The 16,403-nt window shown below is 50.3% G+C and overlaps 1 non-coding gene and 1 pseudogene across 1 annotated transcript; both read right to left on the bottom strand.

Annotated features, from left to right (window-relative positions):
- Positions 1-473: 473 nt before the first annotated feature.
- Positions 474-4,716, bottom strand: LOC121880208 (annotated as a pseudogene).
- A 1,100-nt stretch (positions 4,717-5,816) lies between these two features.
- LOC121880207 lies at positions 5,817-5,980 on the bottom strand. Its single transcript, XR_006091503.1, has one exon. It is a non-coding gene; the product is annotated as a 5.8S ribosomal RNA (ribosomal RNA).
- Positions 5,981-16,403: the final 10,423 nt, after the last annotated feature.

Here is a 16,403-nt window from a genome sequence, read left to right as displayed (position 1 = left end):
TCTGTCTCTTATTGACTTAGCCTCTATAAAATTGTGGACACCAATAGACTCTGTACTAAGGTTAGGTTAAACAGACACTGTAACGGAGGATTTCGCCATCGGGGGGCGTGACGAAACCTCCAGCGGTTAGGTTGGGTAGTAGTGGCTGTCTGGATTATTTCTTTGTCTTACTCAGGCTGGCAAGCCTCGCTAAAACTTTAGGACACCAATACACTCTTCTACTACCAAGGAGAGGTTGTTGGATTATTTGTTTGTCTATAAAACTTCAGGACATAACACACTCTCTACCACCAAGGAGAGGTTGTTGGATTATTTGTTTGTGTCTCTTACTTAGGCTGGCAAGCCTCTTTCTAAAGCTTTCAGGACGCAATACACTTTAACCCAGGTTAGGTTAAACAGACACTTGCGCAATGGAGCAGGCCGCTAGACACTGCTGCCGCTGCTGTAATGGAGGATTTCGCCATCGGGGCGTGACGAAACCTCCGGCCTGGTAGGGGAAGTCTTAATGGATCGCGAGTGAGGGTGCTGCTCTGCCATCTACAACACCACCCTGACCGGTACGTAAGTCGTCTGAACGATTCGTGCGGCACATCAGCATTGAATTGATCCGCATTTGGAGACGGGAGAGCCGGCACTGATGACTCCCCGAGTTCCCCTTGCATGGGTCCATTCTCCGGCGGTGCAGCAAGCTGCCGCCAGAATCTCGTAATATCTTTGACCGTCCCAATGCGGGCCGTTACGCGGTATCGTTGCTTCTCTAGCCGGGATGCTGCCTTAGCTTTCAGGCATATTGGCCTCGCTCCACTGGCACCAAGAGAACGGAACCATATGTCCAGTGCCGTTCTCTCATGCTGAGCAGGACTACTATCTCATAACGACCTCATTTTAACAGTAATGGGTAAACTAACCTGTCTCTCTGACGGTCTAAACCCAGCTCACGTTCCCTGTTGGTGGGTGAACAATCCGCGCTTGGTGAATTCTGCTTCACAATGATAGGAAACCGACGCCGAAGGATCAAAAAGCACGTCGCTATAGACGGCAGCGCCTGGCAGTTATCCCTGTGGTAACTTTTCACGACACCTCTTGTTAAAACTCCTAAAATCAAAGATCGATAGGCCTTGCTGCAGTCGTACTAATCGTACTGAAATCGGGATCAAGCCAGCATTTGCCCTTTGCTCTGTAGGTTTCTGTCACGCTGAGCTGGCCAGGGACACCTGCGTTATCATTTGACGAATGTACCGCCCCAGTCAAACTCCCCACCTGATAATGTCCTCGGGCGGATCGCGGCGGTATGTGCGCCCGGCCTTCTCGTAGGCAGCGGGCCGGTAGCGGCCGCCGTGGCGTACCCGGCCGGAACCGCGTCCTCGTCGGCCTTCCGCCGCTTAGGGGCTAAAGAGGAGGCGGCTCCGAGGAGACTCCCATTCCGTCTCCAGAAGTAAAAAACGATCAGGTAGTGGTATTTCACTTTGGCGGCCGCCACTTTTATGGAAGGCGAGCGACCTCCCACTTATGCTACACCTCAGATGTCTCTCTGCAAAAATCAGACTAAGTCAAGCTCAACAGGGTCTTCTTTCCCGCTGTTTGAGTGCAGGCCCGTTCCCTGCCTGTGGGTTCGCTAGATAGTGAATGGGGACGGTGAGATCTCGTTAATCCATTCATCGCGTCACTAATTGATAATGAGGCATTTGGCTACCTTAAAGAGTCATAATTACTCCGCCGTTTACCGGCGCTTGGTTGAATTTCTTCACTTTGACATTCAGAGCACTGGGCAGAAATACATTGCGTCAACATCCATCAAAGACCATCGCGGTAACTTTGTTTTAATTAGACAATTGATTCCCTGGTCGTGCCAGTTCTGGAGTTGATCGCTGGGCGCCAGCCGAAGTGGGATTATGATGAACCGGGCGGCCCGCCTCCCACGCACCTCTTACTACAAGAACTTTGGAGGGGCGGCGAACACGCCGAAAACGCCCCACTTGGCCTGGCGCGTTCCACGGAAGAGGGCAGGAGGTGCATGGTCCGAGCTCGGTTTAGAGAGGCGCTAGGCCACGCAGCGCCCCTGCGAGAGGAGGCACATGCACATGCGACATATCCCTCGCCGGACGAACCACGGCGGTTTTGCCCTAACGTCCCTACCGTCACCTCGCCCAGTCCTGCGCCCCGAGAACCAGGCCCGCTTCCCGCACTGGCCGACTGGCCCGATCCTCAGACCAATCCTTATCGAAGTTACGGATCTAATTTGCCGACTTCCTTGCACCTACATTAGTCTATCGACCAGAGCTGCTTACAGGTTGAGACCAGATGCGGTTATGGAGTGCGCACGGCCCGAAACGACGCCGCCGGAAACTGGTTCACGACAATGCTGCCTGGGATAACCACCCTCATTTTTTCACGGACCCGGCGGTGGCACTTTCGGGACGCCGCAAGAACCCTTGGCGGCGCTCTCGACTAACCGTCTTACCAACGCCCTCTCTCTGAATAGAGATTTCTAGAACCCGGCGTAGCAAACAGAAGAACTCTTTCCCGGACCACGCCGGTGGGCGAGCTGGTTTCAGTTGCCAGGACCCTTCGCGGGCATGGCATTCCCAAAAGGGCACACACACACCGCTGAGGGTTCCAGGCCTGGTTACGGAATAAGTGCGTATTCCTTTCGCCACTCATCCTTTGGCCTTTCACTTTTGTTAGACTGTGTTATATAAGACCGCGGTAGATAGATAGATAGAACCCCTACTTGGTTGTAGTTGTTCTTTGCTTCTCCTCTGCTCGTGTTGCATTTACCTCGGCGTGGATCAGGCTGCTTAGCCCTGGCTTAGGGCGACTAACCCATGTCCAACTGATGTTCACATGGAACCCTTCTCCGCTTCGGTCATCAAGGGAGTCTCTCTCGAGTATTTGCTACTACCACCAAGATCTGCACCAGTGGCGGCTCCAGGCCGGCCCACGCCGAAACCCTTCGGCGCTCACCACTGCGACCCTCCTACTCACCGGGGCTTCGAGACCTCGCCTTGAGAGCGAGGCCGGTAGTGCGCCCGGCGGTCGAGTATCGGGAGAATGCTTGAGCGCCATACCATTTTAAGGGCTAGTTGCTTCGGCAGGTGAGTTGTTACACACTCCTTAGCGGATTCCAACTTCCATGGCCACCGTCCTGCTGTCTATAGCAACCAACGCCTTTCAATGGGATCTGAATGAGCATTCATTTAGGCCCCTTAACTCGACGTTTGGTTCATCCCACAGCGCCAGTTCTGCTTACCAAAAGTAGCCCACTAGATACTCAGATTAGTCGCCGGAGCTTCATCCCTACAAGCAAGCTCGGCATCTCACCCATTTAAAGTTTGAGAATAGGTTGAGGACGTTTCGTCCCCAAGACCTCTAATCATTCGCTTTACCGGATGAAATTCACCCTGCGAGTTCCAGCTATCCTGAGGGAAACTTCGGAGGGAACCAGCTACTAGATGATTCGATTAGTCTTTCGCCCCTATACCCAGCTCCGACGATCGATTTGCACGTCAGAATCGCTACGGACCTCCACCAGGGTTTCCTCTGGCTTCATCCTGGCCAGGCATAGTTCACCATCTTTGGATCCCAACATATATGCTCATAGTACTTGCCGACTACCCGCGGTGCACCTCGCCGTTTACCGGCGGCCCGCTTCGAAGACGGACGCTGAGCGGCGTCTTATGCCAAGTCAGACTCGCCCCCCTCCATGAGAAATTAAACTCGACCATCGCTGACGACCTCCACCACGCAACGTCCAGAGACGGAAAGTATCTCACCCGCGGCATCCGCGGCGTGGGCGGTACAGGCAGCGGTCAGGGGATCGACCCAAGCGCGCAGGAAGCCTGTTACGCTGCCGGGCGCCAGTCACTGGTTTCCGCCTTACGGGTTTAGTGAGCCCATTGACTTTTATGTTGAACTCCTTGGTCGTGTTTTAAGACGGGTGGTTGGATGTCACCCAAACACCTTGAGGCTGGCTCTTCGCGCTGGCGGCTGTCGGCGACGTGCATGGGGACGCCAGGACCTGTGGTTTACGTCGCGGGTCTCCCCCCCAGGCGAGCTGAGAGAGAGTCGGCGGCGAGGTACCAGTCCGACCGGGCCTTCGACGTCCCCGGCAACGGGTCGCGGTGACCTACTACGAGGCGAAATACGCCCGCCGACGCCAGCGTGAGTGGGGGCGCGCCCAAACATTTTTGGGTCGCTCAATTACAACACCCCACCCAGCCGACAGCCGACGAGCTGAATCCCCTCAGTTCGACCTTCGAGTTTCCACCCGTTTGGCTCTTAACGGTTTCACGTCCTCTTGAACTCTCTCTTCAAAGTTCTTTTCAACTTTCCCTCACGGTACTTGTTCGCTATCGGTCTCGTGGTCATATTTAGCCTTAGATGGAGTTTACCACCTGCTTTGGGCTGCACTTTCAAGCAACCCGACTCTACAGAGAGGCCCTTTCCGACCGTCCCATCTGTACCCTCACGGGCGCCGCCATACGGACCTGTCACCCTCCATGGGCAGTGGCCGCTTTCAAGCTTGACTTAGACGGTATGGGACGGCGTGCTGGACCCTCTGAAACGCAACACCCCTCGTGCCCGAAGACATCGAGGTTATGCGCTGGGCTTTTCCCGGTTCAGTCGCCCTTACTAAGGGAATCCCTGTTGGTTTCTTTTCCTCCGCTTATTAATATGCTTAAATTTGGCGGGTAGCTCTCTCCTACTACGAGGTCGATCGTGGTCTCATCATCCTTAGGGGGAACAAGTTCCCCAACCACGAAGCGGAAGACGCTCTGCCACCGACTTTCTTCACCACCGACATTACCAGGCAGGAAGGTTTGAGGGGCTTGTCGCGGGGGTACCAGCGGCCATGGCGCCGGCACTCCCACCCCTGACTCCGTTCCTTCTCATTGAGTGGTAAATAGCCAATAGGAAAAGTGTTCCAGCAGAACATCTCTCGCAGAGTCATATACACACACAGTTTTAATGCATATACGCTCGTGTTCCGCCCTTACTCGGCCGCACCTTTGCCGCTTAAACTTTGACCTCTTTCCCCGTTCCCGCATGCCACAGCAGTGGCACTTGTTTATCCGGAGAAAGAGAGCGAGAGTCGCAGTATTAATTGGCGTGAGCGGCCTTTCCCGCTGCAGAACTAGTGCTCTATCCCGGCGAGCGCCGTTATGAGGCGCAACACCGTCTTTAACGCGTTTAGAGAGAACTCCCCCTGCCTCCCTCCCAGTCATGAGATAGACGTGGACTCGTGGCGAACTCTCAAAGAGAACGCCCACACCGCGTCTGACCGTGGGAGAGGGTGGAGGAGCGCGTGAGGAAGAGCACGGCGTCACCCAAGCATTCTCATCTCTCTGCCTGCACCACTACATGGTAGACTGCGGGCCCAGGCGCACTCATCAATTTGGGTTCCACTGCAATGCATGCCAAGCACTCTTTTCGAGGTGATAGACGAAATTCCGGCGGGGCTTACTTAAAAGATATCCGACCCGGTTTCGTTTCCTCTTCGTGGGATGGAGTGCCTCTTAGAACATGTGCAGCATCAGCCATGGCTGACCGGCTGACCGTGCGTGTCTCGCAATAGGACGGCGAGCGAAGCTGCCGCCTCAGTTATTTCGCGAGGCGACAGCGCGGTATTTGTGGTTGGATGTGGGTGCGCCAAGTCCATGGACTTGCTGGTGGTATTGCTGTTTTGGGAGCCGCGCCTGCGCTGAAGGCGGCGGCGGTCGGCACCAAAGCGGGCTGGGTTGGGTTACCACTGCATTAGCCGGGGAGACAGTCAGCGAGCACCCGAACTTCGCAGCAACCCGATGGATAATATATTTCGACCCTGCATTAGAGGTAGCGGCGACAAGCTCATATGGCTGCCGCCGCCGCAATATTCGTTCAACTTGTCGATGTATCTGGTATTCTTGCGATTCACATACCGACACGCAGTTTGCTGCGGTCTTCATCGACCCACGAGCCGAGTGATCCCCCGTTAAGAGTTGTGTATTTGCCATTTGGTCTTTTTGCGACTAACCATCACAGGTCGAGTCTCAATGAAAGGGTTTGACAGACATAGCCCAAGTTTGTGGTTTGGGTTTGGCCGGACGGCTTGTTGTTGTTTTTTGACACTTGAATTTCACTCTTTTTGGGTCAAGAGGCTTATTCGCCGGTAGTAAGGAACGGACGGGCAGCCGTCCAAAGCCCCGTCCGTCCTCCTCCGGTCTTCGCGCTCTCGCCCGAGTGTGGTCCACCTACAGCGTGGTGGTACCTATTTTTGGTGCGGGGGGCGGGATTGTCCTCTTTCGCTGCTGGAGTTGCCAGAGCAGAGCCCGAGACCGCCCAAATCAGGAGAGTAGTAGTAGTAGTTTTAAGAGCGCCCCGTTCTCTTTCTCTCTGTTAATGATCCTTCCGCAGGTTCACCTACGGAAACCTTGTTACGACTTTTACTTCCTCTAAATGATCAAGTTTGGACATCTTTCCGTCAGCTCGAGGCGACGACCCCAGAAAACCCTCGCGGGCAACGGGGCCGACAATCCAAGAGCGCCAGTCCGAAGGCCTCACTAAATCATTCAATCGGTAGTAGCGACGGGCGGTGTGTACAAAGGGCAGGGGCGTAGTCAGCGCAAGCTGATGACTTGCACTTACTGTAGGGGAATCTCTCGTTCATGTAAAAACAATTGCAAGCCCCAATCCCCCTTTACCAAGAAAAAGGCCCACCCGGTTCACTTCCTCTCGGAGGGGAAACTCGCTGATCCCTTCTTCAGTGTACGCCGCTGCGGCGCTCCAGAACATCTACATGGGCATCAATACAGACCTGTTATTGCTCAATCTCGTGCGGCCAGAATTGCCGCTATCCCTCTAAGAAGAAGTTGCGAACTGACACCATTTTCTGAGATCCGCCGACTACTTAGTAGGCCAGAGTCTCGTTCGTTATCGGAATTAACCAGACAAATCGCTCCACCAACTAAGAACGGCCATGCACCACCACCCACCGAATCGAGAAAGAGCTCTCAATCTGTCAATCCTTCCCGTGTCTGGGCCTGGTGAGGTTTCCCGTGTTGAGTCAAATTAAGCCGCAGGCTCCACTCCTGGTGGTGCCCTTCCGTCAATTCCTTTAAGTTTCAGCTTTGTAACCATACTTCCCCCGGAACCCAAAGACTTTGGTTTCCCGGAAGCTGCCCGCCGGGTCATGGGAATAACGCCGGCGGATCGCTAGTTGGCATCGTTTATGGTTAGAACTAGGGCGGTATCTGGATCGCCTTCAAACCTCTAACTTCGTTCTTGATTAATGAAAACATCCTTTTGGCAATGTTGCTATAGTTCGCCCGCGACGTGTCCAAGAATTCTCACCTCTAGCGCCGCAATACTAATGCCCCCTGCCTGTTCGGATAGTCATTACCTCTGGTTCCGAAAACCAACAAAAATAGAACCGAGGTCCTATTCCATTATTCCATGCATCACCATTCGGGCCATTCAAATAGCCTGCTCTGAGCACTCTAATTTTTCAGTAAACTCTCCGCCACTGACACTCGACAAAAGAGCATCCCGTAAGTGAGCCGGCGGGCGTTGTTCGAGCGTGATAGTAAACAATCGGGCGGTGCAATCGCCAGTCCGAACTGAGATCCAACTACGAGCTTTTTAACCGCAACAACTTTTAATATACGCTATTGAGCTGGAATTACCGCGGCTGCTGGCACCAGACTTGCCCTCCAATGGATACTCGTTAAAGGATTTAAAGTGTACTCATTCCGATTGCGAGGCCTCGGATGAGACTCACATCGTTATTTTTCGTCACTACCTCCCCGTGCCGGGAGTGGGTAATTTGCGTGCCTGCTGCCTTCCTTAGATGTGGTAGCCGTTTCTCAGGCTCCCTCTCCGGAATCGAACCCTGATTCCCCGTTACCCGTTATAGCCATTGTAGGCGCATAACCTACAATCGAAAGCTGATAAGGCAGACACTTGAAAGAAGCGGCGCCGGTGCGGAGACCGTGCGCTCAGCCCGAAGTTATTCAGATTCACCACAGGTGGGTTACGGACCGGGGCCCGACCAGTTTTGAACTAATAAAAGCGCTCTTCCCTTGCGGTCAGAGACCAATTGCATGTATTAGCTCTAGAATTGCCACAGTTATCCAAGTAAGTGGGTTTACAGATCCAATGAAACATAGCTGATTTAATGAGCCATTCGCGGTTTCGCCTTAAATCGGCTTGTACTTACACATGCATGGCTTAATCTTTGAGACAAGCATATGACTACTGGCAGGATCAACCAGGTAGTTGCTGCTGTTGGCGGCGCCTATCACGGCGGCCAAAATAGTGAGATTGAGAGAGAGGCAGAAGACATTGGGCGAGGGACCGCACGTTGGCCTTAGAGAAATAGCAAACCAGATGATCAGATCTAACTGCACCTTCTCTTGCTATCCTCGGCGCCGGCAGCGCCACCGTGTGTGCCAATCTCCTCCCTTATCCGCTCCTCTTTGCCCCAGCTCCAGCGAGGCAGCCGACATTGGGCGAGGGACCGCACGTTGGCGAATCTCCTCCCTTATCCGCTCCTCTTCTCTTTGCCCCAGCGCGGCAGAAGACATTGGGCGAGGGACCGCACGTTGGCCTTAGAGAAATAGCAAACCAGATGATCAGATCAAACTGCACCTTCTCTCGCTATCCTCGGCGCCGGCAGCGCCACCGTGTGTGCCAATCTCCTCCCTTATCCTCTCCTCTTCTCTTTGCCCCAGCGAGGCAGCCGACATTGGGCGAGGGACCGCACGTTGGCCTTAGAGAAATAGCAAACCAGATGATCAGATCAAACTGCACCTTCTCTCGCTATCCTCGGCGCCGGCAGCGCCACCGTGTGTGCCAATCTCCTCCCTTATCCGCTCCTCTCCTCTTTACCCAGCTCCAGCGAGGCAGCCGACATTGGGCGAGGGACCGCACGTTGGCCAATCTCCTCCCTTATCCGCTCCTCTTCTCTTCTCTTTGCCCCAGCGAGGCATAAGACATTGGCCCATCTCCTCCTCTCTCTCTTTCTCTTACTGTTTGTGGGGACGTGGGCTCATGAGCGCCATCGTCGCCCAATATTGGTTAGGTTGTGTATTTCACGGGTGGGAACCGCCATCATCGTTGTTAGGTGATGGGGTAACCCAACGTGTGCTTTGACGAGTTTTGGCTGCTAAACTCTCTTTTTAGTATACTCGGCTCCCAGACTGCGCCCTGGTCGTGTTGAACCATGAGCGTTGTCTATGCACATTTAGGGTAGCCGTTTGCGCGTGGAATAGTGCAATGAATCTCGGTCAAGAGACGGTTGGGCGCTGCATTGAAGGCCGGCACAGACGCGAAGACGGGGTGATCAGCCAACGCAAGTCCGCTAAGTTGGGCAGACAGCAAGGCGAAGGGGAGCCCCGTTCCGGACTGAAAGGCCGCAGCATATGCTGTGACGGAAACTAGTAGGGTGGCGACGTGTGCGCCGAGAGAGAGAGAGAGAGAGACGGAGTAAATAATGTCCAAACGGAAGAGAGACCTGGCAAGTGTAATTGATAGAGCGCGAGCCTACTCGCCATAAGCCCGCTCCACTGCCATTCCTCTGATCCAATGAGACTAAAATCTCTCTCTCTCTCTCCTTCTGCTCCAGCCATTGCAGGGCAGGGAAGCGACGGCAATTTTGGTTGTTGTTTTTGAATGCCGCGCTTTGCTTCGCAGAGGCGCCGAAGCGCTCCGCTGGGGGGCGGAAGATATTTCACACCGAATATGTGTGTGAAGGCACCCTCTCCCCTTAATATAGTGAAATAGTGCAATCCAGCATACAAGGTCGGACGATAGGACATTCACCGTACCGCACCTCGAGAGTGGATGTTGGGTAAGGTTAAAACCGGACTGTTCGCAGACAGCCGAATAACCCGGTTCCGGACTAATTGGTGGATGCAACATCATGATGATGCTGCTGCTGCTGTCGCGGAAACCGCAGTGGCGACGTGAGAGAGTAATAATGTTCAATAGGGAGAGCGACCTGGCTAGTGTAATTGATAGATCGCGAGCCTACTCGCCATTAGCCCGCTCCACTGCCATTCCTCTGACCCAATGAGACTATGCTCTCTCTCGCTCTCCTTCTGCTCCAGCCATTGCAGGGCAGGGAGAGGAAATCGACGGCAATTTTGGTTGTTGTTTTTGAATGCCGCGTTTTGCTTCGCAGAGGCGCCGAAGCGCTCCGCTGGGGGGCGGAAGATATTTCACATCGAATATGTGTGTGAAGGCACCCTCTCCCCTTAATATAGTGAAATAGTGCAATCCAGCATACAAGAGCGGACGATAGGACAGTCACCGTACCGCACCTCGAGAGTGGAAGTTGTTTGATCGTTTGTTAGGCAAGGTTAAAACCTGACTGTTCGCGAACAGCCGAATAACCCGGTTCCGGACTTACAATAGACGCAACATCATGATGCTGCTGCTGTCGCGGAAACCGTGGTGGCGACGTGCGCGCCGAGAGAGTAATAATGTTCAATTGGGAGACAGACCTGGCTAGTGAAATTCATAGATCGCGCTCCACTGCCATTCCTCTGACCCCATGAGACTATTTTCTCTCTCTCTTCTTCTGCTGCTGCTGCTGCTCCAGCCATTGCAGGGCAGGGAAGGGAAAGCGACGCAACTTTGCTTGTTGCTTTGAATGCCGCCAGCTTACTTCTCAAGAGAGGCGCCGGCGCCTCCGGGCTGGGGGCGGAAGATATTCCACACCGAATAGGTGTGTGTGAAGGCACCCTTCCCCTTAATATAGTGAAATAGTGCAATCCTTATACAAGAGCGACGATAGGACAGTCACCGTACCGCACCTCGAGAGTGGAAGTTGTTTGATCGTTTGTTAGGCAAGGTTAAACCCGACAGGTTCGCGAACAGCCGAACAACCCGCCGGTTCCGATCTACAATAGACGCAACATCATGATGCTGCGTTGCCGCGGAAACCGCGGGTGCGCGACGTGTGCGCCGAGAGAGTAATAATGTTCAATTGGGAGACAGACCTGGCTAGTGTGAAATTCATGTGATCGCGACCCACCGCTATTCCTCTGACCCCATGAGACTATTTCTCTCTCTCTTCTTTCCTGCTGCTGCTGCTCCAGCCATTGCAGGGCAGGGAAGGAAAGCGACGGCAACTTTGGTTGTTGTTTTTGAATGTCAAGGCGATTTCGCAGAGGCGTTTCGGCGCCCGCTGGGGCGAAGATATTCCACACCGAATAGGTGTGTGAAGGCACCTCTCCCCTTAATATAGTGAAATAGTGCAATCCAGCATACAAGAGCGGACGATGACAGTCACCGCACCGCACCTCGAGAGTGGAAGTTGTTTGATCGCTTGTTAGGCAAGGTTAAAACCCCGACTGCTCGCGAACAGTTTAATAACCCCGTTCCGATTCTTACAATAGACGCAACATCATGATGCTGCTGCTGTCGCGGAAACCGTGGTGGCGACGTGTGCGCCGAGGAAAGGAATAATGTTCAATTGGGAGACAGACCTGGCTAGTGAAATTCATAGATCGGGTGCTCCACCGCCATTCCTCTGACCCCATGAGACTATTTTCTCTCTCTCTTCTTCTGCTGCTGCTCCAGCCATTGCAGGGCAGGGAAGGGAAAGCGACGGCAATTTTGGTTGTTGTTTTTGAATGCCGCGCTTTGCTTCGCAGAGGCGCCGAAGCGCTCCGCTGGGGGGCGGAAGATATTTCACACCGAATATGTGTGCGAAGGCACCCTCTCCCTTAATATAGTGAAATAGTGCAATCGAACATATAAGGGCGGACGTTTTCATCACCGTCTCCCACTCGGTGTGTGTGCAGATTCTCGGATCATTTTGTAAAGTATGCTCGACCCCCGATTGACTTTGACGGTCTCCCATTCGGGTGTGCAAGTTTCTGTAGTATGCTATTAAATCGACCCCCGATTGACTTTGACTGTCTCCCATTCGGGTGTGCAAGTTTCTGTAGTATGCTATTAAATCGACCCCCGATTGACTTTGATTGTCTCCCATTCGGGTGTGCAAGTTTCTGTAGTATGCTATTAAATCGACCCCCGATTGACTTTGACTGTCTCCCATTCGGGTGTGCAAGTTTCTGTAGTATGCTATCAAATCGACCCCCGATTGACTTTGAGGGTCTCCCATTCGGGTGTGCAAGTTTCTGTAGTATGCTATTAAATCGACCCCCGATTGACTTTGACTGTCTCCCATTCGGGTGTGCAAGTTCCTGTAGTATGCTATCAAATCGACCCTCGATTGACTTTGACGGTCTACCATTCAGGTGTGCAAGTTTCTGTAGTATGCTATTAAATCGACCCCCGATTGACTTTGACTGTCTCCCATTCAGGTGTGCAAGTTCCTGTAGTATGCTATCAAATCGACCCTCGATTGACTTTGACGGTCTACCATTCAGGTGTGCAAGTTTCTGTAGTATGCTATTAAATCGACCCCCGATTGACTTTGACGGTCTCCCATTCTGGTGTGCAAGTTTCTGTGGTATGCTATCAAATCGATCCCCGATTGACTTTGACGGTCTCTCATGCGGGTGTGGAACTTCTCTGGTATGTTGTATAATATGACCGAGGTGCCTCTACCCCTTACAATAGTGAAATAGTGCCATCCAGTGTACAAGGGCGGACGCTTTCATCACTGTCTCCCACTCGGTGTGTGCAGATTCTCGGATCATTTTTCAAAGTATGCTCTTAAATCGACCCCGATTGACTTTGACGGTCTCCCATTCGGGTGTGCAAGTTTCTGTAGTATGCTATTAAATCGACCCCCGATTGACTTTGACTGTCTCCCATACGGGTGTGCAAGTTTCTGTAGTATGCTATTCAAATCGACCCCGATTGACTTTTGACGGTCTCCATTCGGTGTGCAAGTTTCTGTAGTATGCTATTAAATCGACCCGATTGACTTTTGACGGTTCCCATTCGGGTGCAAGTTTCTGTAGTATGCTATTAAATCGACCCCGATTGACTTTGACTGTCTCCCATTCGTGCAAGTTTCTGTAGTATGCTATCAATGCTATCAAATCGACCCCCGATTGACTTTGACGGTCTCCCATTCGGGTGTGCAAGTTTCTGTAGTATGCTATTAAATCGACCCCCGATTGACTTTGACGGTCTCCCATTCGGGTGTGCAAGTTTCTGTAGTATGCTATTAAATCGATCCCCGATTGACTTTGTCTGTCTCCCATTCGGGTGTGCAAGTTTCTGTAGTATGTTATTAAATCGACCCCCGATTGACTTTGACTGTCTCCCATTCGGGTATGCAAGTTTCTGTAGTATGCTATCAAATCGACCCCCGATTGACTTTGACGGTCTCCCATTCGGGTGTGCAAGTTTCTGTAGTATGCTATTAAATCGACCCCCGATTGACTTTGACGGTCTCCCCATTCGTGTGCAAGTTTCTGTAGTATGTTATTAAATCGACCCCGATTGACTTTTGACTGTCTCCCATCTTTCGGGTGTGCAGTTTCTGTAGTATGCTATCAAATCGACCCCCGATTGACTTTTGACGGTCTCCCATTCGGGTGCGTGCTTCTGTAGTATGTTATTAAATCGACCCCTCGATTGACTTTGACGGTCTCCCATTCGGGTGCAAGTTTCTGTAGTATGCTATTAAATCGACCCCATTGACTTTGGACTGTCTCCCTATCTGGGTGTAAGTTTCTGTAGTATGCTATTAAATCGACCCCCGATTGACTTTCAATGTCTCCCATTCGGGTGTGCAAGTTTCTGTAGTATGCTATCAAATCGACCCCCGATTGACTTTGACGGTCTCCCATTCGGGTGTGCAAGTTTCTGTAGTATGCTATTAAATCGACCCCCGATTGACTTTGACGGTCTCCCATTCGGGTGTGCAAGTTTCTGTGGTATGCTATCAAATCGATCCCCGATTGACTTTGACGGTCTCCCATTCGGGTGTGCAAGTTTCTGTAGTATGCTATCAAATCGACCCCCGATTGACTTTGACGGTGTCCCATTCGGGTGTGCAAGTTTCTGTAGTATGCTATTAAATCGACCCCCGATTGACTTTGACGGTCTCCCATTCGGGTGTGCAAGTTTCTGTGGTATGCTATCAAATCGATCCCCGATTGACTTTGACGGTCTCCCATTCGGGTGTGCAAGTTTCTATAGTATGCTATTAAATCGACCCCCGATTGACGTTGACGGTCTCCCATTCGGGTGTGCAAGTTTCTGTAGTATGCTATTAAATCGACCCCCGATTGACTCTGACGGTCTCCCATGCAGGTGTGCAAGTTTCAGTATGCTATTAAATCGACCCCGATTGACTTTTGACGGTCTCCTATTCGGGTGTAAGTTTCAGTATATATCAAATCGACCCCTGATTGATTCTTGGATTTGTCTCCCTATCTGGCAGTTTCTGTAGTATAAGTATCAAATCGGGACCCCCGATTGATTCTTTTGACGGTCTCCCATTCGGGTGTGCAAGTTTCTGTAGTATGCTATTAAATCGACCCTCGATTGACTCTGACGGTCTTCCCATTCGGGTGTGCAAGTTCTCTTGGTGCATTTGAAGTATGAGTTGAGTTTAATGAAGTTGATTTCGTCATAGGCACGGTGCTGTGCTGTGCTGTGCCATCGACAACACCAATAAGGAAGGGGCATCTATTTTTACTTAGGCTAGCATACCTAAGTTAAAGCAAACTCCCCTTGCCAATACAAGAAGGAAGAGGATTTCTTATAGTCTAATAAACAATTCATCATGACCAAATACAGTATCTAACACAGGGGGTCCGGGGGCGCAGCCCCCGGTTAGCAACTAACCATTTGATTGCATTATCTCTGAGAATGGTTAGCAATTATCCATTTGATTGCATTATCCCAGGTTAAGGGGGGTTGTGTGTGGTTCCATATCACCAGATTTATTAAAAAACTCTACGTCAGGCTAAACAGTTTAGGCTAGATAGTACGATACGATACGAAGTCATTAGTTAAGAGGTGAAAGAAGATTATTAGGAATTGAAGAAAAGGTGGTGAAACTGAAATACAGTAGGAGTAGAAAGAATCTGGGCTCAACCAGATCGCTTCATCTTTCTTATTGGTGTTTTGTCTTTGTTCTGCTCCCTTGGGTCGTCAGACCTTTGTATTAATATTGGTTTATTTATATAATGCTGCTTATTATTATTATTTTTGTTATTGTTGGAGTTAGTGAGCCCGCCCAGGTCCTTGTGTAACTGGGGGGGTAGTCACATTTTTTTTGGGTGTTAGTTAAGTGTTAGTGTTAGTCTAAAGGTACACTGTATGCCAGGTTCTTAGTGGAGCTGGTTGGTCACTCTCATCTTTATTCCTCTAGTAATGTTTTATGTAGAAATGTGTATATTGAGGCAGGAGGTGGTTCAATTACTTCTTCCTGTCTATATTATTTTTCCAGTTTTGATATGTTTCTGTGTTAAGTTCAGTCACTTTTTCAAATATTTACAGCTTTGTTGTGTATATCTGCATTGATTGCTAAGAGGTTTGCTCTCTTGTGTGTAGCTGTTCATTATTGATGTGGTCTGTATGTATTTTTATGTTATATATAAATCTGAGGGCTATATTTTGTACTGTTTTGTAACCTTTTTAATGCGTTTTACTAAGTGTTCAATGGGATGGGTGGGTAGTCCATAATTGATTTTGACAAGGGCAATATAAATCTTTGTTATTAATGCTGGAGTTCTTAAGCGTTTTTATTTTTTGATAATCTTATTCTTGCCTGTCGTTCTTTATCTTTTAAGTATGTTATATGTCCTCTTTTTAGTTTTAATCCAGAAGCATCCTACCTTCGAAGTGTCATTATGGGTATAGTTCTATTCGACTATTACTGGACTTGTTTTAATCTTATTGGTATTATCTTGTGATTTGTTTCTTATTTGTCCTGATTTTCCATTTTTCTCAAAATCATTTATGTTTTTTATCGCTCTTACCGTGTAGAGTGCCATAAATTGAGTTGATTTTCCTGGGTATGATACTATTTGAGTAATATCATCAGCAAACATTACATATTCACTAAAGGGGGTAGGTTGAGGTGTGTCTGAAGTATAAATTGTATATAGTGTTGGAGAAAGGCATCCTCCTTGAGGTACTCCACTCTCAAGATTAAACATAGTTCCTAAAAGTTTCCAATTTGAATTTGTGCTCTCCTATCATCTAAATAGTTACACAATATTCTTAGCATGTATTCGTTAAGTCCCAGTTTTAATATTTTATATTTCAAGCCTAAATGCCCAACTTTATCAAAAGCCTTAGAAACATCCCTTAAAATTATATTGATCTAGTTACCCTTGCTTTTTTCTATTGCAATTATTTCCGTTATTATAGCTATTGCAGTTAGGGTATTTCTATTGGGCATAAATCCATGTTGTCTGTTGTTAGTTTTCCCATGTTGTGTTAAAAAGGCTATAAGTCTTGAATTTAATATTTTTCCAATAGTT

The sequence above is a fragment of the Homarus americanus genome, unplaced genomic scaffold (genome assembly GCF_018991925.1).
Source record: "Homarus americanus isolate GMGI-L3 unplaced genomic scaffold, GMGI_Hamer_2.0 scaffold8151, whole genome shotgun sequence".
NCBI classification, from domain to species: Eukaryota; Metazoa; Arthropoda; class Malacostraca; order Decapoda; family Nephropidae; genus Homarus; species Homarus americanus.
Note: the sequence above shows the minus strand (reverse complement) of the source record. Positions and strands in the feature narration are given on the sequence as shown.